At 42.1% G+C, this 18,322-nt stretch overlaps 23 non-coding genes across 23 annotated transcripts; all 23 read right to left on the bottom strand.

The window, feature by feature from the left end:
* Nucleotides 1–984: 984 nt before the first annotated feature.
* On the bottom strand, nt 985–1,057 carry trnar-acg (transfer RNA arginine (anticodon ACG)). The gene has a single exon. It is a non-coding gene; the product is annotated as a tRNA-Arg (tRNA).
* Nucleotides 1,058–1,171: 114 nt separating this feature from the next.
* Nucleotides 1,172–1,260, bottom strand: trnay-gua (transfer RNA tyrosine (anticodon GUA)). The gene is given in 2 exon segments: nt 1,172–1,207; nt 1,224–1,260. It is a non-coding gene; the product is annotated as a tRNA-Tyr (tRNA).
* A 1,038-nt stretch (nt 1,261–2,298) lies between these two features.
* trnar-acg (transfer RNA arginine (anticodon ACG)) lies at nt 2,299–2,371 on the bottom strand. The gene has a single exon. It is a non-coding gene; the product is annotated as a tRNA-Arg (tRNA).
* A 114-nt stretch (nt 2,372–2,485) lies between these two features.
* Nucleotides 2,486–2,574, bottom strand: trnay-gua (transfer RNA tyrosine (anticodon GUA)). The gene is given in 2 exon segments: nt 2,486–2,521; nt 2,538–2,574. It is a non-coding gene; the product is annotated as a tRNA-Tyr (tRNA).
* Nucleotides 2,575–2,985: 411 nt separating this feature from the next.
* Nucleotides 2,986–3,057, bottom strand: trnah-gug (transfer RNA histidin (anticodon GUG)). The gene has a single exon. It is a non-coding gene; the product is annotated as a tRNA-His (tRNA).
* A 1,257-nt stretch (nt 3,058–4,314) lies between these two features.
* On the bottom strand, nt 4,315–4,387 carry trnar-acg (transfer RNA arginine (anticodon ACG)). Its single transcript has one exon. It is a non-coding gene; the product is annotated as a tRNA-Arg (tRNA).
* A 114-nt stretch (nt 4,388–4,501) lies between these two features.
* trnay-gua (transfer RNA tyrosine (anticodon GUA)) lies at nt 4,502–4,590 on the bottom strand. Its single transcript is given in 2 exon segments — nt 4,502–4,537; nt 4,554–4,590. It is a non-coding gene; the product is annotated as a tRNA-Tyr (tRNA).
* A 4,197-nt stretch (nt 4,591–8,787) lies between these two features.
* Nucleotides 8,788–8,860, bottom strand: trnar-acg (transfer RNA arginine (anticodon ACG)). The gene has a single exon. It is a non-coding gene; the product is annotated as a tRNA-Arg (tRNA).
* A 114-nt stretch (nt 8,861–8,974) lies between these two features.
* On the bottom strand, nt 8,975–9,063 carry trnay-gua (transfer RNA tyrosine (anticodon GUA)). Its single transcript is given in 2 exon segments — nt 8,975–9,010; nt 9,027–9,063. It is a non-coding gene; the product is annotated as a tRNA-Tyr (tRNA).
* A 411-nt stretch (nt 9,064–9,474) lies between these two features.
* trnah-gug (transfer RNA histidin (anticodon GUG)) lies at nt 9,475–9,546 on the bottom strand. Its single transcript has one exon. It is a non-coding gene; the product is annotated as a tRNA-His (tRNA).
* Nucleotides 9,547–10,406: 860 nt separating this feature from the next.
* trnar-acg (transfer RNA arginine (anticodon ACG)) lies at nt 10,407–10,479 on the bottom strand. The gene has a single exon. It is a non-coding gene; the product is annotated as a tRNA-Arg (tRNA).
* A 114-nt stretch (nt 10,480–10,593) lies between these two features.
* On the bottom strand, nt 10,594–10,682 carry trnay-gua (transfer RNA tyrosine (anticodon GUA)). The gene is given in 2 exon segments: nt 10,594–10,629; nt 10,646–10,682. It is a non-coding gene; the product is annotated as a tRNA-Tyr (tRNA).
* A 411-nt stretch (nt 10,683–11,093) lies between these two features.
* Nucleotides 11,094–11,165, bottom strand: trnah-gug (transfer RNA histidin (anticodon GUG)). The gene has a single exon. It is a non-coding gene; the product is annotated as a tRNA-His (tRNA).
* An 860-nt stretch (nt 11,166–12,025) lies between these two features.
* On the bottom strand, nt 12,026–12,098 carry trnar-acg (transfer RNA arginine (anticodon ACG)). Its single transcript has one exon. It is a non-coding gene; the product is annotated as a tRNA-Arg (tRNA).
* Nucleotides 12,099–12,212: 114 nt separating this feature from the next.
* On the bottom strand, nt 12,213–12,301 carry trnay-gua (transfer RNA tyrosine (anticodon GUA)). Its single transcript is given in 2 exon segments — nt 12,213–12,248; nt 12,265–12,301. It is a non-coding gene; the product is annotated as a tRNA-Tyr (tRNA).
* Nucleotides 12,302–12,712: 411 nt separating this feature from the next.
* Nucleotides 12,713–12,784, bottom strand: trnah-gug (transfer RNA histidin (anticodon GUG)). The gene has a single exon. It is a non-coding gene; the product is annotated as a tRNA-His (tRNA).
* Nucleotides 12,785–13,731: 947 nt separating this feature from the next.
* On the bottom strand, nt 13,732–13,804 carry trnar-acg (transfer RNA arginine (anticodon ACG)). The gene has a single exon. It is a non-coding gene; the product is annotated as a tRNA-Arg (tRNA).
* Nucleotides 13,805–13,918: 114 nt separating this feature from the next.
* Nucleotides 13,919–14,007, bottom strand: trnay-gua (transfer RNA tyrosine (anticodon GUA)). The gene is given in 2 exon segments: nt 13,919–13,954; nt 13,971–14,007. It is a non-coding gene; the product is annotated as a tRNA-Tyr (tRNA).
* Nucleotides 14,008–14,418: 411 nt separating this feature from the next.
* trnah-gug (transfer RNA histidin (anticodon GUG)) lies at nt 14,419–14,490 on the bottom strand. Its single transcript has one exon. It is a non-coding gene; the product is annotated as a tRNA-His (tRNA).
* Nucleotides 14,491–15,537: 1,047 nt separating this feature from the next.
* Nucleotides 15,538–15,626, bottom strand: trnay-gua (transfer RNA tyrosine (anticodon GUA)). Its single transcript is given in 2 exon segments — nt 15,538–15,573; nt 15,590–15,626. It is a non-coding gene; the product is annotated as a tRNA-Tyr (tRNA).
* Nucleotides 15,627–16,037: 411 nt separating this feature from the next.
* trnah-gug (transfer RNA histidin (anticodon GUG)) lies at nt 16,038–16,109 on the bottom strand. Its single transcript has one exon. It is a non-coding gene; the product is annotated as a tRNA-His (tRNA).
* Nucleotides 16,110–17,031: 922 nt separating this feature from the next.
* Nucleotides 17,032–17,104, bottom strand: trnar-acg (transfer RNA arginine (anticodon ACG)). The gene has a single exon. It is a non-coding gene; the product is annotated as a tRNA-Arg (tRNA).
* Nucleotides 17,105–17,218: 114 nt separating this feature from the next.
* trnay-gua (transfer RNA tyrosine (anticodon GUA)) lies at nt 17,219–17,307 on the bottom strand. The gene is given in 2 exon segments: nt 17,219–17,254; nt 17,271–17,307. It is a non-coding gene; the product is annotated as a tRNA-Tyr (tRNA).
* Between the last annotated feature and the right edge of the window lie 1,015 nt (nt 17,308–18,322).

Here is an 18,322-nt window from a genome sequence, read left to right as displayed (position 1 = left end):
AATGCAAGTAATGAGGCTTTAGCTAAGTGTCCTGGGACACCTGCAGTTCTGTGCTGTACCAAATGAGTTATGGAAAGGAGCCAGGGGCTTGGCCTGTTTATCAGTTAAATAAATGCAAAAAGTGATGAGAAACCATCAGTTTCGGATGCGTTTCAGATAAAAACCAGCATCAGTTTCTAACATGCATTTAGTCGTTACAAAACATATCTGGCATCTATATGGGTAAGTCTCCACTTGGTCCAACACAGATGTTGATACTTTCAGGCGTTTGATGTGGGACAGATGCCTTTAGACAGAAATTCCCAAAAAGTACTAACCACTATACGATCACGGCAGGTATCTGCTTTCCGCGGTTAGCTTTATTTTATCTTATTTTTCTATTTTATTTTATTTAGTACTTTCCCCCTTGTTCCATAACTGTTACTATAAACTGCAATTCTACCTCGGTTTGCCATGACCCGAATTCTAACAGGGGTTGCTGCGACCACAACGCAGAATACTAACCACTATATGATCACGGCAGGTTGCTGCTTTCTGTTGTGTGTGGTTAGCTTTATTTTATTGTTTTGTTTTGTTTTGTTTTGTTTTGTTTTGTTTTGTTTTGTTTTGTACTTTCCCCCTTGTTCCATAACTGTTGCACAGCAGTTTCCTTCGGGATAAATACAGCCTCTTGAATCTTGAATTTTGCATCTTTTCCCCAATTATGTGATTGAAAACACCTTCAAATCCCAAGGATAGTATATCTAGCTCTGCTGCATGTGGCTTCGATGTATGTTTTTTTTGTGTTTGGAGCAAAATCATTGACAGGAAAGACAAAGCGGAAGAGGAACTTTCCTTTTGGTGCTGCAAGATAAGACGGTGTGTGGCATCTTTGGGGCATAAGTGTGCTGGGATACTCAGGGAGTAGAGAGAAGAAGTTTTAAAGGTTTCCTGTTCTGCAGCAGTGGGAGAGCTGAGAAACATCAGAAGCTGAAGCTTGCATGCCGAGCTAGCTAGGAGTTGAACCTAGAATCTTCTGATCCGTACTCAGACGCGTTATCCATTGCGCCACTAGCCCTTCATGAAAGCAAAAGGAGTGTGGCAGAGTTTCCCCAAAAAGGGCCCTTCCAACAGCTTTTAAAGGTTTACAGGAGTAGGCCTTCAGAGTCTCTGTACACATAAGCTCGACCCATCCTTCGAGCCGGAATTGAACCAGCGACCTAAGGATAACTGGTGTTGGGCACCTACAGTCCTCCGCTCTACCAACTGAGCTATCGAACGGAGCGACGGCAGAGGTTCTTGTCATCAGCTGTAGGAATGCAAGTAATGAGGCTTTAGCTAAGTGTCCTGGGACACCTGCAGTTCTGTGCTGTACCAAATGAGTTATGGAAAGGAGCCAGGGGCTTGGCCTGTTTATCAGTTAAATAAATGCAAAAAGTGATGAGAAACCATCAGTTTCGGATGCGTTTCAGATAAAAACCAGCATCAGTTTCTAACATGCATTTAGTCGTTACAAAACATATCTGGCATCTATATGGGTAAGTCTCCACTTGGTCCAACACAGATGTTGATACTTTCAGGCGTTTGATGTGGGACAGATGCCTTTAGACAGAAATTCCCAAAAAGTACTAACCACTATACGATCACGGCAGGTTGCTGCTTTCCGCGGTTAGCTTTATTTTATCTTATTTTTCTATTTTATTTTATTTAGTACTTTCCCCCTTGTTCCATAACTGTTACTACAAACTGCAATTCTACCTCGGTTTGCCATGACCCGAATTCTAACCAGGGTTGCTGCGACCACAACGCAGAATACTAACCACTATATGATCACGGCAGGTTACTGCTTTCTGTTGTGTGTGGTTAGCTTTATTTTATTGTTTTGTTTTGTTTTGTTTTTTTTTGTTTTGTTTTGTTTTGTTTTGTTTTGTTTTGTTTTGTTTTGTACTTTCCCCCTTGTTCCATAACTGTTGCACAGCAGTTTCCTTCGGGATAAATACAGCCTCTTGAATCTTGAATTTTGCATCTTTTCCCCAATTATGTGATTGAAAACACCTTCAAATCCCAAGGATAGTATATCTAGCTCTGCTGCATGTGGCTTCGATGTATGTTTTTTTGTGTTTGGAGCAAAATCATTGACAGGAAAGACAAAGCGGAAGAGGAACTTTCCTTTTGGTGCTGCAAGATAAGACGGTGTGTGGCATCTTTGGGGCATAAGTGTGCTGGGATACTCAGGGAGTAGAGAGAAGAAGTTTTAAAGGTTTCCTGTTCTGCAGCAGTGGGAGAGCTGAGAAACATCAGAAGCTGAAGCTTGCATGCCGAGCTAGCTAGGAGTTGAACCTAGAATCTTCTGATCCGTACTCAGACGCGTTATCCATTGCGCCACTAGCCCTTCATGAAAGCAAAAGGAGTGTGGCAGAGTTTCCCCAAAAAGGGCCCTTCCAACAGCTTTTAAAGGTTTACAGGAGTAGGCCTTCAGAGTCTCTGTACACATAAGCTCGACCCATCCTTCGAGCCGGAATTGAACCAGCGACCTAAAGATAACTGGTGTTGGGCACCTACAGTCCTCCGCTCTACCAACTGAGCTATCGAAGGGAGCAACGGCAGAGGTTCTTGTCATCAGCTGTAGGAATGCAAGTAATGAGGCTTTAGCTAAGTGTCCTGGGACACCTGCAGTTCTGTGCTGTACCAAATGAGTTATGGAAAGGAGCCAGGGGCTTGGCCTTTTTATCAGTTAAATAAATGCAAAAAGTGATGAGAAACCATCAGTTTCGGATGCGTTTCAGATAAAACCAGCATCAGTTTCTAACATGCATTTAGTCGTTACAAAACATATCTGGCATCTATATGGGTAAGTCTCCACTTGGTCCAACACAGATGTTGATACTTTCAGGCGTTTGATGTGGGACAGATGCCTTTAGACAGAAATTCCCAAAAAGATGGAGACGTTCAAGCTCAAAGTGGCAACTTTTTTCAGCAATGCAAAAATACATCTCTACCTAGGTTTGCCGTGACCCGGATTCGAACCGGGGTTGCTGCGACCACAACGCAGAGTACTAACCACTATACGATCACGGCAGGTTTTCAGTTGTCTGTGGTTAGCTTTATTTTATCTTATTTGTCTATTTTGTTTCATTTAGTACTTTCCCCCTTGATCCATAACTGTTGCACAGCAGTTTCCTTCGGGATTAAACTTCAAACTGCAATTCTACCTCGGTTTGCCATGACCCGAATTCTAACAGGGGTTGCTGCGACCACAACGCAGAATACTAACCACTATATGATCACGGCAGGTTGCTGCTTTCTGTTGTGTGTGGTTAGCTTTATTTTATTTAGTACTTTCCCCCTTGATCCATAACTGTTGCACAGCAGTTTCCTTCGGGATTAAACTTCAAACTGCATTTCTACCTAGGTTTGCCATGACCCGAATTCTAACCGGGGTTCCTGCGACCACAACGCAGAGTACTAACCACTATACGATCACGGCAGGTTGCTGCTTTCTGCGGTTAGCTTTATTTGATCTTATTTGTCTATTTCATTTTATTTAGTACTTTCCTCCTTGTTCCATAACTGTTGCACAGCAGTTTCCTTCGGGATTAAACTACAAACTGCATTTCTACCTAGGTTTGCCATGACACGAATTCTAACCAGGGTTCCTGCGACCACAACGCAGAGTACTAACCACTATACGATCACGGCAGGTATCTGCTTTCCGCGGTTAGCTTTATTTTATCTTATTTTTCTATTTTATTTTATTTAGTACTTTCCCCCTTGTTCCATAACTGTTACTATAAACTGCAATTCTACCTCGGTTTGCCATGACCCGAATTCTAACAGGGGTTGCTGCGACCACAACGCAGAATACTAACCACTATATGATCACGGCAGGTTGCTGCTTTCTGTTGTGTGTGGTTAGCTTTATTTTGTTTTGTTTTGTTTTGTTTTGTTTTTTTTTTTTTTGTACTTTCCCCCTTGTTCCATAACTGTTGCACAGCAGTTTCCTTCGGGATAAATACAGCCTCTTGAATCTTGAATTTTGCATCTTTTCCCCAATTATGTGATTGAAAACACCTTCAAATCCCAAGGATAGTATATCTAGCTCTGCTGCATGTGGCTTCGATGTATGTTTTTTTGTGTTTGGAGCAAAATCATTGACAGGAAAGACAAAGCGGAAGAGGAACTTTCCTTTTGGTGCTGCAAGATATGACGGTGTGTGGCATCTTTGGGGCATAAGTGTGCTGGGATACTCAGGGAGTAGAGAGAAGAAGTTTTAAAGGTTTCCTGTTCTGCAGCAGTGGGAGAGCTGAGAAACATCAGAAGCTGAAGCTTGCATGCCGAGCTAGCTAGGAGTTGAACCTAGAATCTTCTGATCCGTACTCAGACGCGTTATCCATTGCGCCACTAGCCCTTCATGAAAGCAAAAGGAGTGTGGCAGAGTTTCCCCAAAAAGGGCCCTTCCAACAGCTTTTAAAGGTTTACAGGAGTAGGCCTTCAGAGTCTCTGTACACATAAGCTCGACCCATCCTTCGAGCCGGAATTGAACCAGCGACCTAAGGATAACTGGTGTTGGGCACCTACAGTCCTCCGCTCTACCAACTGAGCTATCGAAGGGAGCGTCGGCAGAGGTTCTTGTCATCAGCTGTAGCAATGCAAGTAATGAGGCTTTAGCTAAGTGTCCTGGGACACCTGCAGTTCTGTGCTGTACCAAATGAGTTATGGAAAGGAGCCAGGGGCTTGGCCTGTTTATCAGTTAAATAAATGCAAAAAGTGATGAGAAACCATCAGTTTCGGATGCGTTTCAGATAAAACCAGCATCAGTTTCTAACATGCATTTAGTCGTTACAAAACATATCTGGCATCTATATTCAATTCAATTCAATTCAATTCAATTTTATTTATATAGCGCCAGATTACAACAATTGTCATCTCAAGGCACTTAAGTAATATAGTCCAATTCAAGCCAATTGGAATTCAATTCATTGTAATCATAATCCAATTAATTCATATAGAGCTAATTAAAAAAATTAATATCCTAGCTAAGGAAATCAACAGATTGCACCGAAATGTGTCTTCAGTCCAATCTCCCGTCCTGAGCGTGCCTGTGGCAACTGTGGAAAGGAACGACTCCCTTTTAACAGGAAGAAACCTCTGGCAGAACCAGACTCAGGAAGGGTGGCCATCCGCCTCGACCAGCTGGGGTTTGAGAAGACAGAAAAGAGGGAAAAGAGGGGGGAAAAACACCATAACGCCATTCAAAGGATATCTGTTGGAACAGGGAAACATAGGTTAATAACCACAATAATGTCACATGTACATAAAATCAATTTTGAAATTAAACAGGGGGAAAAAGAGAGCAAAGTGAGGAAAGGTGTGACAGATGAGGTCCCCCAGCAGTCTAAGCCTATAGCAGCTTAACTATGGGATGTTTCAGGATTACCTGAGCCATCCCTAACTATAAGCTTTATCGAAAAGAAAAGTTTTAAGCCTAATCTTAAAAGTGGAAAGGGTGTCTGCTTCCCGGACATTTACTGGCAGCTTATTCCACAAGAGAGGGGCCTGATAACTGAAGGCTCTACCTCCCATTCTACTTTTAGAAACTCTGGGAACAACAAGTAAACCTGCAGTTTGGGAGCGAAGTGCTCTGTTAGGAAAATATTGTACAATGAGATCTTTAAGATATGATGGAGTTCGGTCAGTAAGAGCTTTATATGTGAGGAGAAGAATCTTAAATTCTATTCTGAATTTAACAGGGAGCCAATGAAGAGAAGCTAAAACTGGAGAAACATGATCTCTCCTGTTAGTTCTCATCAGAACTCTGGCTGCAGCATTTTGGATCAGCTGGAGGCTTTTCAGAGAATATGTGGGACAGCCCAATAATAAGGAATTACAGTAGTCCAATCTTGAAGTAACAAATGCATGAACTAGTTTCTCTGCATCACCTTGAGACAGGATGTTCCTGATTTTGGCAATATTACGAAGGTGAAAGAAGGCAGTCCTAGAAACCAGTTTTATATGTGCGTCAAATGATAAATTCTGGTCAAAAATAACTCCAAGGTTCCTCACTGTAGAACTAGAAGCCAAGGAAATACCATCTAGAGTAACTATATAACTAGACAATTTCTCCCTGAAGCGCTCAGGTCCAAAGAGAACAACTTCAGTTTTGTCTGAATTTAAAAGCAGACAGTTCTGAGTCATCCAGGTCTTTATGTCTTTAAGACAGGCTTGTAGCCTGACCAACCTGTAGGTTTCATCTGGTTTCATAGATAAGTACAGCTGAGTATCATCAGCATAACAATGGAAATTTATGCCATGCTGTCTGATAATGTTACCTAATGGAAGCATGTATAAAGTAAAAAGAATCGGTCCAAGCACAGAACCCTGAGGAACTCCATGACTTACTCCAACGTGTGAGGAAGATTCCTCATTTACAAGAACAAACTGGAATCTATCAGATAAATATGACTTAAACCAGCCTAATGCAGTTCCTTTAATCCCAATAACATGTTCAAGTCTCTGTAACAGAATGCTGTGATCGATCGTATCAAATGCAGCACTGAGATCCAACAGGACAAGCACAGAAACAAGTCCGCTATCAGAAGCTAACAGGAGATCATTGGTAACTTTCACCAGTGCCGTTTCTGTGCTATGATGCACTCTGAATCCTGACTGAAACTCTTCAAACAGATTATTTCTATGTAAATGATCACAAAGTTGAACTGCAACTATTTTTTCAAGAACTTTGGACAAAAAAGGGAGATTGGATATAGGTCGATAATTAGCCAACACTTCTGAATCAAGAGTAGGTTTTTTAAGTAAAGGTTTAATTACAGCAACCTTAAAAGTCTGAGGTACATATCCTATCAACAAAGACCGATTGATCAAATCCAATATGGAAGTGTCAATTAAGGGGAAAACCTCCTTGAACAGTCTGGTTGGGATTGGGTTGATGGTTTAGAAGAGACTATTGCTGTTGTTAGCTCAGAAAGATCAACTGGACAGAAGCTGTCTAAATACAATTCAGGTTCGAAAGATACTTCTAAAGCTGCTCTACTTGATGATACATCAGTGATAATAATGGGAAGGATTCCATTAATCTTCTCTCTGATAGAAACAATTTTATTGATGAAGAATCTCATGAAATCATCACTGCTGAGAGTTAAAGGAATACATGGCTCAACAGAGCTCGGAGTCTTTGTCAGTCTGGCAACAGTGCTGAAAATGAAATGAAACTTATATGGGTAAGTCTCCACTTCGTCCAACACAGATGTTGATACTTTCAGGCGTTTGATGTGGGACAGATGCCTTTAGACAGAAATTCCCAAAAAGATGGAGACGTTCAAGCTCAAAGTGGCAACTTTTTTCAGCAATGCAAAAATACATTTCTACCTAGGTTTGCCGTGACTCGGATACGAACCGGGGTTGCTGCGACCACAACGCAGAGTACTAACCACTATACGATCACGGCAGGTTTTCAGTTGTGTGTGGTTAGCTTTATTTTATCTTATTTGTCTATTTTATTTTATTTAGTACTTTCCCCCTTGATCCATAACTGTTGCACAGCAGTTTCCTTCGGGATTAAACTTCAATCTGCATTTCTACCTAGGTTTGCCATGACCCAAATTCTAACCGGGGTTCCTGCGACCACAACGCTGAGTACTAACCACTATACGATCACGGCAGGTTGCTGCTTTCCGCGGTTAGCTTTATTTTATCTTATTTTTCTATTTTATTTTATTTAGTACTTTTCCCCTTGTTCCATAACTGTTACTACAAACTGCAATTCTACCTCGGTTTGCCATGACTCGAATTCTAACCAGGGTTGCTGCGACCACAACGCAGAATACTAACCACTATATGATCACGGCAGGTTACTGCTTTCTGTTGTGTGTGGTTAGCTTTATTTTATTGTTTTGTTTTGTTTTGTTTTGTACTTTCCCCCTTGTTCCATAACTGTTGCACAGCAGTTTCCTTCGGGATTAAACTACAAACTGCATTTCTACCTAGGTTTGCCATGACCCAAATTCTAACCAGGGTTCCTGCGACCACAACGCAGAGTACTAACCACTATACGATCACGGCAGGTATCTGCTTTCCGCGGTTAGCTTTATTTGATCTTATTTTTCTATTTTATTTTATTTAGTACTTTCCCCCTTGTTCCATAACTGTTACTATAAACTGCAATTCTACCTCGGTTTGCCATGACCCGAATTCTAACAGGGGTTGCTGCGACCACAACGCAGAATACTAACCACTATATGATCACGGCAGGTTGCTGCTTTCTGTTGTGTGTGGTTAGCTTTATTTTATTGTTTTGTTTTGTTTTGTTTTGTTTTGTTTTGTTTTGTTTTGTTTTGTTTTGTTTTGTTTTGTTTTGTTTTGTTTTGTTTTGTTTTGTTTTGTTTTGTTTTGTTTTGTTTTGTTTTTTTTTTTTTTGTACTTTCCCCCTTGTTCCATAACTGTTGCACAGCAGTTTCCTTCGGGATAAATACAGCCTCTTGAATCTTGAATTTTGCATCTTTTCCCCAATTATGTGATTGAAAACACCTTCAAATCCCAAGGATAGTATATCTAGCTCTGCTGCATGTGGCTTCGATGTATGTTTTTTTGTGTTTGGAGCAAAATCATTGACAGGAAAGACAAAGCGGAAGAGGAACTTTCCTTTTGGTGCTGCAAGATAAGACGGTGTGTGGCATCTTTGGGGCATAAGTGTGCTGGGATACTCAGGGAGTAGAGAGAAGAAGTTTTAAAGGTTTCCTGTTCCACAGCAGTGGGAGAGCTGAGAAACATCAGAAGCTGAAACTTGCATGCTGAGCTAGCTAGGAGTTGAACCTAGAATCTTCTGATCCGTACTCAGACGCGTTATCCATTGCGCCACTAGCCCTTCATGAAAGCAAAAGGAGTGTGGCAGAGTTTCCCCAAAAAGGGCCCTTCCAACAGCTTTTAAAGGTTTACAGGAGTAGGCCTTCAGAGTCTCTGTACACATAAGCTCGACCCATCCTTCGAGCCGGAATTGAACCAGCGACCTAAGGATAACTGGTGTTGGGCACCTACAGTCCTCCGCTCTACCAACTGAGCTATCGAAGGGAGCGTCGGCAGAGGTTCTTGTCATCAGCTGTAGGAATGCAAGTAATGAGGCTTTAGCTAAGTGTCCTGGGACACCTGCAGTTCTGTGCTGTACCAAATGAGTTATGGAAAGGAGCCAGGGGCTTGGCCTGTTTATCAGTTAAATAAATGCAAAAAGTGATGAGAAACCATCAGTTTCGGATGCGTTTCAGATAAAACCAGCATCAGTTTCTAACATGCATTTAGTCGTTACAAAACATATCTGGCATCTATATGGGTAAGTCTCCACTTGGTCCAACACAGATGTTGATACTTTCAGGCGTTTGATGTGGGACAGATGCCTTTAGACAGAAATTCCCAAAAAGATGGAGACGTTCAAGCTCAAAGTGGCAACTTTTTTCAGCAATGCAAAAATACATCTCTACCTAGGTTTGCCGTGACCCGGATTCGAACCGGGGTTGCTGCGACCACAACGCAGAGTACTAACCACTATACGATCACGGCAGGTTTTCAGTTGTGTGTGGTTAGCTTTATTTTATCTTATTTGTCTATTTTATTTTATTTAGTACTTTCCCCCTTGATCCATAACTGTTGCACAGCAGTTTCCTTCGGGATTAAACTTCAAACTGCATTTCTACCTAGGTTTGCCATGACCCGAATTCTAACCGGGGTTCCTGCGACCACAACGCAGAGTACTAACCACTATACGATCACGGCAGGTTGCTGCTTTCTGCGGTTAGCTTTATTTGATCTTATTTGTCTATTTCATTTTATTTAGTACTTTCCTCCTTGTTCCATAACTGTTGCACAGCAGTTTCCTTCGGGATTAAACTACAAACTGCATTTCTACCTAGGTTTGCCATGACCCAAATTCTAACCAGGGTTCCTGCGACCACAACGCAGAGTACTAACCACTATACGATCACGGCAGGTATCTGCTTTCCGCGGTTAGCTTTATTTTATCTTATTTTTCTATTTTATTTTATTTAGTACTTTCCCCCTTGTTCCATAACTGTTGCACAGCAGTTTCCTTCGGGATAAATACAGCCTCTTGAATCTTGAATTTTGCATCTTTTCCCCAATTATGTGATTGAAAACACCTTCAAATCCCAAGGATAGTATATCTAGCTCTGCTGCATGTGGCTTCGATGTATGTTTTTTTGTGTTTGGAGCAAAATCATTGACAGGAAAGACAAAGCGGAAGAGGAACTTTCCTTTTGGTGCTGCAAGATAAGACGGTGTGTGGCATCTTTGGGGCATAAGTGTGCTGGGATACTCAGGGAGTAGAGAGAAGAAGTTTTAAAGGTTTCCTGTTCTGCAGCAGTGGGAGAGCTGAGAAACATCAGAAGCTGAAGCTTGCATGCCGAGCTAGCTAGGAGTTGAACCTAGAATCTTCTGATCCGTACTCAGACGCGTTATCCATTGCGCCACTAGCCCTTCATGAAAGCAAAAGGAGTGTGGCAGAGTTTCCCCAAAAAGGGCCCTTCCAACAGCTTTTAAAGGTTTACAGGAGTAGGCCTTCAGAGTCTCTGTACACATAAGCTCGACCCATCCTTCGAGCCGGAATTGAACCAGCGACCTAAGGATAACTGGTGTTGGGCACCTACAGTCCTCCGCTCTACCAACTGAGCTATCGAAGGGAGCGACGGCAGAGGTTCTTGTCATCAGCTGTAGGAATGCAAGTGATGAGGCTTTAGCTAAGTGTCCTGGGACACCTGCAGTTCTGTGCTGTACCAAATGAGTTATGGAAAGGAGCCAGGGGCTTGGCCTGTTTATCAGTTAAATAAATGCAAAAAGTGATGAGAAACCATCAGTTTCGGATGCGTTTCAGATAAAACCAGCATCAGTTTCTAACATGCATTTAGTCGTTACAAAACATATCTGGCATCTATATGGGTAAGTCTCCACTTGGTCCAACACAGATGTTGATACTTTCAGGCGTTTGATGTGGGACAGATGCCTTTAGACAGAAATTCCCAAAAAGATGGAGACGTTCAAGCTCAAAGTGGCAACTTTTTTCAGCAATGCAAAAATACATCTCTACCTAGGTTTGCCGTGACCCGGATTCGAACCGGGGTTGCTGCGACCACAACGCAGAGTACTAACCACTATACGATCACGGCAGGTTTTCAGTTGTGTGTGGTTAGCTTTATTTTATCTTATTTGTCTATTTTATTTTATTTAGTACTTTCCCCCTTGATCCATAACTGTTGCACAGCAGTTTCCTTCGGGATTAAACTTCAAACTGCATTTCTACCTAGGTTTGCCATGACCCGAATTCTAACCGGGGTTCCTGCGACCACAACGCAGAGTACTAACCACTATACGATCACGGCAGGTTGCTGCTTTCTGCGGTTAGCTTTATTTGATCTTATTTGTCTATTTCATTTTATTTAGTACTTTCCTCCTTGTTCCATAACTGTTGCACAGCAGTTTCCTTCGGGATTAAACTACAAACTGCATTTCTACCTAGGTTTGCCATGACCCAAATTCTAACCAGGGTTCCTGCGACCACAACGCAGAGTACTAACCACTATACGATCACGGCAGGTATCTGCTTTCCGCGGTTAGCTTTATTTTATCTTATTTTTCTATTTTATTTTATTTAGTACTTTCCCCCTTGTTCCATAACTGTTGCACAGCAGTTTCCTTCGGGATAAATACAGCCTCTTGAATCTTGAATTTTGCATCTTTTCCCCAATTATGTGATTGAAAACACCTTCAAATCCCAAGGATAGTATATCTAGCTCTGCTGCATGTGGCTTCGATGTATGTTTTTTTGTGTTTGGAGCAAAATCATTGACAGGAAAGACAAAGCGGAAGAGGAACTTTCCTTTTGGTGCTGCAAGATAAGACGGTGTGTGGCATCTTTGGGGCATAAGTGTGCTGGGATACTCAGGGAGTAGAGAGAAGAAGTTTTAAAGGTTTCCTGTTCTGCAGCAGTGGGAGAGCTGAGAAACATCAGAAGCTGAAGCTTGCATGCCGAGCTAGCTAGGAGTTGAACCTAGAATCTTCTGATCCGTACTCAGACGCGTTATCCATTGCGCCACTAGCCCTTCATGAAAGCAAAAGGAGTGTGGCAGAGTTTCCCCAAAAAGGGCCCTTCCAACAGCTTTTAAAGGTTTACAGGAGTAGGCCTTCAGAGTCTCTGTACACATAAGCTCGACCCATCCTTCGAGCCGGAATTGAACCAGCGACCTAAGGATAACTGGTGTTGGGCACCTACAGTCCTCCGCTCTACCAACTGAGCTATCGAAGGGAGCGACGGCAGAGGTTCTTGTCATCAGCTGTAGGAATGCAAGTGATGAGGCTTTAGCTAAGTGTCCTGGGACACCTGCAGTTCTGTGCTGTACCAAATGAGTTATGGAAAGGAGCCAGGGGCTTGGCCTGTTTATCAGTTAAATAAATGCAAAAAGTGATGAGAAACCATCAGTTTCGGATGCGTTTCAGATAAAACCAGCATCAGTTTCTAACATGCATTTAGTCGTTACAAAACATATCTGGCATCTATATGGGTAAGTCTCCACTTGGTCCAACACAGATGTTGATACTTTCAGGCGTTTGATGTGGGACAGATGCCTTTAGACAGAAATTCCCAAAAAGATGGAGACGTTCAAGCTCAAAGTGGCAACTTTTTTCAGCAATGCAAAAATACATCTCTACCTAGGTTTGCCGTGACCCGGATTCGAACCGGGGTTGCTGCGACCACAACGCAGAGTACTAACCACTATACGATCACGGCAGGTTTTCAGTTGTGTGTGGTTAGCTTTATTTTATCTTATTTGTCTATTTTATTTTATTTAGTACTTTCCCCCTTGATCCATAACTGTTGCACAGCAGTTTCCTTCGGGATTAAACTTCAATCTGCATTTCTACCTAGGTTTGCCATGACCCGAATTCTAACCGGGGTTCCTGCGACCACAACGCAGAGTACTAACCACTATACGATCACGGCAGGTTGCTGCTTTCCGCGGTTAGCTTTATTTTATCTTATTTTTCTATTTTATTTTATTTAGTACTTTCCCCCTTGTTCCATAACTGTTACTACAAACTGCAATTCTACCTCGGTTTGCCATGACCCGAATTCTAACCAGGGTTGCTGCGACCACAACGCAGAATACTAACCACTATATGATCACGGCAGGTTACTGCTTTCTGTTGTGTGTGGTTAGCTTTATTTTATTGTTTTGTTTTGTTTTGTTTTGTTTTGTTTTGTTTTGTTTTGTTTTGTTTTGTTTTGTTTTGTTTTGTTTTGTTTTGTTTTGTTTTGTTTTGTTTTGTTTTGTTTTGTTTTGGTTTGGTTTGTTTTGTTTTGTACTTTCCCCCTTGTTCCATAACTGTTGCACAGCAGTTTCCTTCGGGATAAATACAGCCTCTTGAATCTTGAATTTTGCATCTTTTCCCCAATTATGTGATTGAAAACACCTTCAAATCCCAAGGATAGTATATCTAGCTCTGCTGCATGTGGCTTCGATGTATGTTTTTTTGTGTTTGGAGCAAAATCATTGACAGGAAAGACAAAGCGGAAGAGGAACTTTCCTTTTGGTGCTGCAAGATAAGACGGTGTGTGGCATCTTTGGGGCATAAGTGTGCTGGGATACTCAGGGAGTAGAGAGAAGAAGTTTTAAAGGTTTCCTGTTCCACAGCAGTGGGAGAGCTGAGAAACATCAGAAGCTGAAACTTGCATGCTGAGCTAGCTAGGAGTTGAACCTAGAATCTTCTGATCCGTACTCAGACGCGTTATCCATTGCGCCACTAGCCCTTCATGAAAGCAAAAGGAGTGTGGCAGAGTTTCCCCAAAAAGGGCCCTTCCAACAGCTTTTAAAGGTTTACAGGAGTAGGCCTTCAGAGTCTCTGTACACATAAGCTCGACCCATCCTTCGAGCCGGAATTGAACCAGCGACCTAAGGATAACTGGTGTTGGGCACCTACAGTCCTCCGCTCTACCAACTGAGCTATCGAAGGGAGCGTCGGCAGAGGTTCTTGTCATCAGCTGTAGGAATGCAAGTAATGAGGCTTTAGCTAAGTGTCCTGGGACACCTGCAGTTCTGTGCTGTACCAAATGAGTTATGGAAAGGAGCCAGGGGCTTGGCCTGTTTATCAGTTAAATAAATGCAAAAAGTGATGAGAAACCATCAGTTTCGGATGCGTTTCAGATAAAACCAGCATCAGTTTCTAACATGCATTTAGTCGTTACAAAACATATCTGGCATCTATATGGGTAAGTCTCCACTTGGTCCAACACAGATGTTGATACTTTCAGGCGTTTGATGTGGGACAGATGCCTTTAGACAGAAATTCCCAAAAAGATGGAGACGTTCAAGCTCAAAGTGGCAACTTTTTTCAGCAATGCAAAAATACATCTCTACCTAGGTTTGCCGTGACCCGGATTCGAACCGGGGTTGCTGCGACCACAACGCAGAGTACTAACCACTATACGATCACGGCAGGTTTTCAGTTGTGTGTGGTTAGCTTTATTTTATCTTATTTGTCTATTTTATTTTATTTAGTACTTTCCCCCTTGATCCATAACTGTTGCACAGCAGTTTCCTTCGGGATTAAACTTCAAACTGCATTTCTACCTAGGTTTGCCATGACCCGAATTCTAACCGGGGTTCCTGCGACCACAACGCAGAGTACTAACCACTATACGATCACGGCAGGTTGCTGCTTTCTGCGGTTAGCTTTATTTGATCTTATTTGTCTATTTCATTTTATTTAGTACTTTCCTCCTTGTTCCATAACTGTTGCAGAGCAGTTTCCTTCGGGATTAAACTACAAACTGCATTTCTACCTAGGTTTGCCATGACCCAAATTCTAACCAGGGTTCCTGCGACCACAACGCAGAGTACTAACCACTATACGATCACGGCAGGTATCTGCTTTCCGCGGTTAGCTTTATTTTATCTTATTTTTCTATTTTATTTTATTTAGTACTTTCCCCCTTGTTCCATAACTGTTGCACAGCAGTTTCCTTCGGGATAAATACAGCCTCTTGAATCTTGAATTTTGCATCTTTTCCCCAATTATGTGATTGAAAACACCTTCAAATCCCAAGGATAGTATATCTAGCTCTGCTGCATGTGGCTTCGATGTATGTTTTTTTGTGTTTGGAGCAAAATCATTGACAGGAAAGACAAAGCGGAAGAGGAACTTTCCTTTTGGTGCTGCAAGATAAGACGGTGTGTGGCATCTTTGGGGCATAAGTGTGCTGGGATACTCAGGGAGTAGAGAGAAGAAGTTTTAAAGGTTTCCTGTTCTGCAGCAGTGGGAGAGCTGAGAAACATCAGAAGCTGAAGCTTGCATGCCGAGCTAGCTAGGAGTTGCACCTAGAATCTTTTGATCCGTACTCAGACGCTTTATCCATTGCGCCACTAGCCCTTCATGAAAGCAAAAGGAGTGTGGCAGAGTTTCCCCAAAAAGGGCCCTTCCAACAGCTTTTAAAGGTTTACAGGAGTAGGCCTTCAGAGTCTCTGTACACATAAGCTCGACCCATCCTTCGAGGCGGAATTGAACAAGCGACCTAAGGATAACTGGTGTTGGGCACCTACAGTCCTCCGCTCTACCAACTGAGCTATCGAAGGGAGCTTTGGCAGAGGTTCTTGTCATCAGCTGTAGGAATGCAAGTAATGAGGCTTTAGCTAAGTGTCCTGGGACACCTGCAGTTCTGTGCTGTACCAAATGAGTTATGGAAAGGAGCCAGGGGCTTGGCCTGTTTATCAGTTAAATAAATGCAAAAAGTGATGAGAAACCATCAGTTTCGGATGCGTTTCAGATAAAACCAGCATCAGTTTCTAACATGCATTTAGTCGTTACAAAACATATCTGGCATCTATATGGGTAAGTCTCCACTTGGTCCAACACAGATGTTGATACTTTCAGGCGTTTGATGTGGGACAGATGCCTTTAGACAGAAATTCCCAAAAAGATGGAGACGTTCAAGCTCAAAGTGGCAACTTTTTTCAGCAATGCAAAAATATATTTCTACCTAGGTTTGCCGTGACCCGGATTCGAACCGGGGTTGCTGCGACCACAACGCAGAGTACTAACCACTATACGATCACGGCAGGTTTTCAGTTGTGTGTGGTTAGCTTTATTTTATCTTATTTGTCTATTTTATTTTATTTAGTACTTTCCCCCTTGATCCATAACTGTTGCACAGCAGTTTCCTTCGGGATTAAACTTCAATCTGCATTTCTACCTAGGTTTGCCATGACCCGAATTCTAACCGGGGTTCCTGCGACCACAACGCAGAGTACTAACCACTATACGATCACGGCAGGTTGCTGCTTTCCGCGGTTAGCTTTATTTTATCTTATTTTTCTATTTTATTTTATTTAGTACTTTCCCCCTTGTTCCATAACTGTTACTACAAACTGCAATTCTACCTCGGTTTGCCATGACCCGAATTCTAACCAGGGTTGCTGTGACCACAACGCAGAATACTAACCACTATATGATCACGGCAGGTTACTGCTTTCTGTTGTGTGTGGTTAGCTTTATTTTATTGTTTTGTTTTGTTTTGTTTTGTTTTGTTTTGTTTTGTTTTGTTTTGTTTTGTTTTGTTTTGTTTTGTTTTGTTTTGTTTTGGTTTGTTTTGGTTTGTTTTGTTTTGTACTTTCCCCCTTGTTCCATAACTGTTGCACAGCAGTTTCCTTCGGGATAAATACAGCCTCTTGAATCTTGAATTTTGCATCTTTTCCCCAATTATGTGATTGAAAACACCTTCAAATCCCAAGGATAGTATATCTAGCTCTGCTGCATGTGGCTTCGATGTATGTTTTTTTGTGTTTGGAGCAAAATCATTGACAGGAAAGACAAAGCGGAAGAGGAACTTTCCTTTTGGTGCTGCAAGATAAGACGGTGTGTGGCATCTTTGGGGCATAAGTGTGCTGGGATACTCAGGGAGTAGAGAGAAGAAGTTTTAAAGGTTTCCTGTTCCACAGCAGTGGGAGAGCTGAGAAACATCAGAAGCTGAAACTTGCATGCTGAGCTAGCTAGGAGTTGAACCTAGAATCTTCTGATCCGTACTCAGACGCGTTATCCATTGCGCCACTAGCCCTTCATGAAAGCAAAAGGAGTGTGGCAGAGTTTCCCCAAAAAGGGCCCTTCCAACAGCTTTTAAAGGTTTACAGGAGTAGGCCTTCAGAGTCTCTGTACACATAAGCTCGACCCATCCTTCGAGGCGGAATTGAACCAGCGACCTAAGGATAACTGGTGTTGGGCACCTACAGTCCTCCGCTCTACCAACTGAGCTATCGAAGGGAGCGTCGGCAGAGGTTCTTGTCATCAGCTGTAGGAATGCAAGTAATGAGGCTTTAGCTAAGTGTCCTGGGACACCTGCAGTTCTGTGCTGTACCAAATGAGTTATGGAAAGGAGCCAGGGGCTTGGCCTGTTTATCAGTTAAATAAATGCAAAAAGTGATGAGAAACCATCAGTTTCGGATGCGTTTCAGATAAAACCAGCATCAGTTTCTAACATGCATTTAGTCGTTACAAAACATATCTGGCATCTATATGGGTAAGTCTCCACTTGGTCCAACACAGATGTTGATACTTTCAGGCGTTTGATGTGGGACAGATGCCTTTAGACAGAAATTCCCAAAAAGATGGAGACGTTCAAGCTCAAAGTGGTAACTTTTTTCAGCAATGCAAAAATATATTTCTACCTAGGTTTGCCGTGACCCGGATTCGAACCGGGGTTGGTGCGACCACAACGCAGAGTACTAACCACTATACGATCACGGCAGGTTTTCAGTTGTGTGTGGTTAGCTTTATTTTATCTTATTTGTCTATTTTATTTTATTTAGTACTTTCCCCCTTGATCCATAACTGTTGCACAGCAGTTTCCTTCGGGATTAAACTTCAATCTGCATTTCTACCTAGGTTTGCCATGACCCGAATTCTAACCGGGGTTCCTGCGACCACAACGCAGAGTACTAACCACTATACGATCACGGCAGGTTGCTGCTTTCCGCGGTTAGCTTTATTTTATCTTATTTTTCTATTTTATTTTATTTAGTACTTTCCCCCTTGTTCCATAACTGTTACTACAAACTGCAATTCTACCTCGGTTTGCCATGACCCGAATTCTAACCAGGGTTGCTGCGACCACAACGCAGAATACTAACCACTATATGATCACGGCAGGTTACTGCTTTCTGTTGTGTGTGGTTAGCTTTATTTTATTGTTTTGTTTTGTTTTGTTTTGTTTTGTTTTGTTTTGTTTTGTTTTGTTTTGTTTTGTTTTGTTTTGTTTTGTTTTGTTTTGTTTTGTTTT

The sequence above is a fragment of the Leuresthes tenuis genome, unplaced genomic scaffold (genome assembly GCF_036924035.1).
Source record: "Leuresthes tenuis unplaced genomic scaffold, fLeuTen1.0.hap1 SCAF_21, whole genome shotgun sequence".
Taxonomy (NCBI): Eukaryota; Metazoa; Chordata; class Actinopteri; order Atheriniformes; family Atherinopsidae; genus Leuresthes; species Leuresthes tenuis.
Note: the sequence above shows the minus strand (reverse complement) of the source record. Positions and strands in the feature narration are given on the sequence as shown.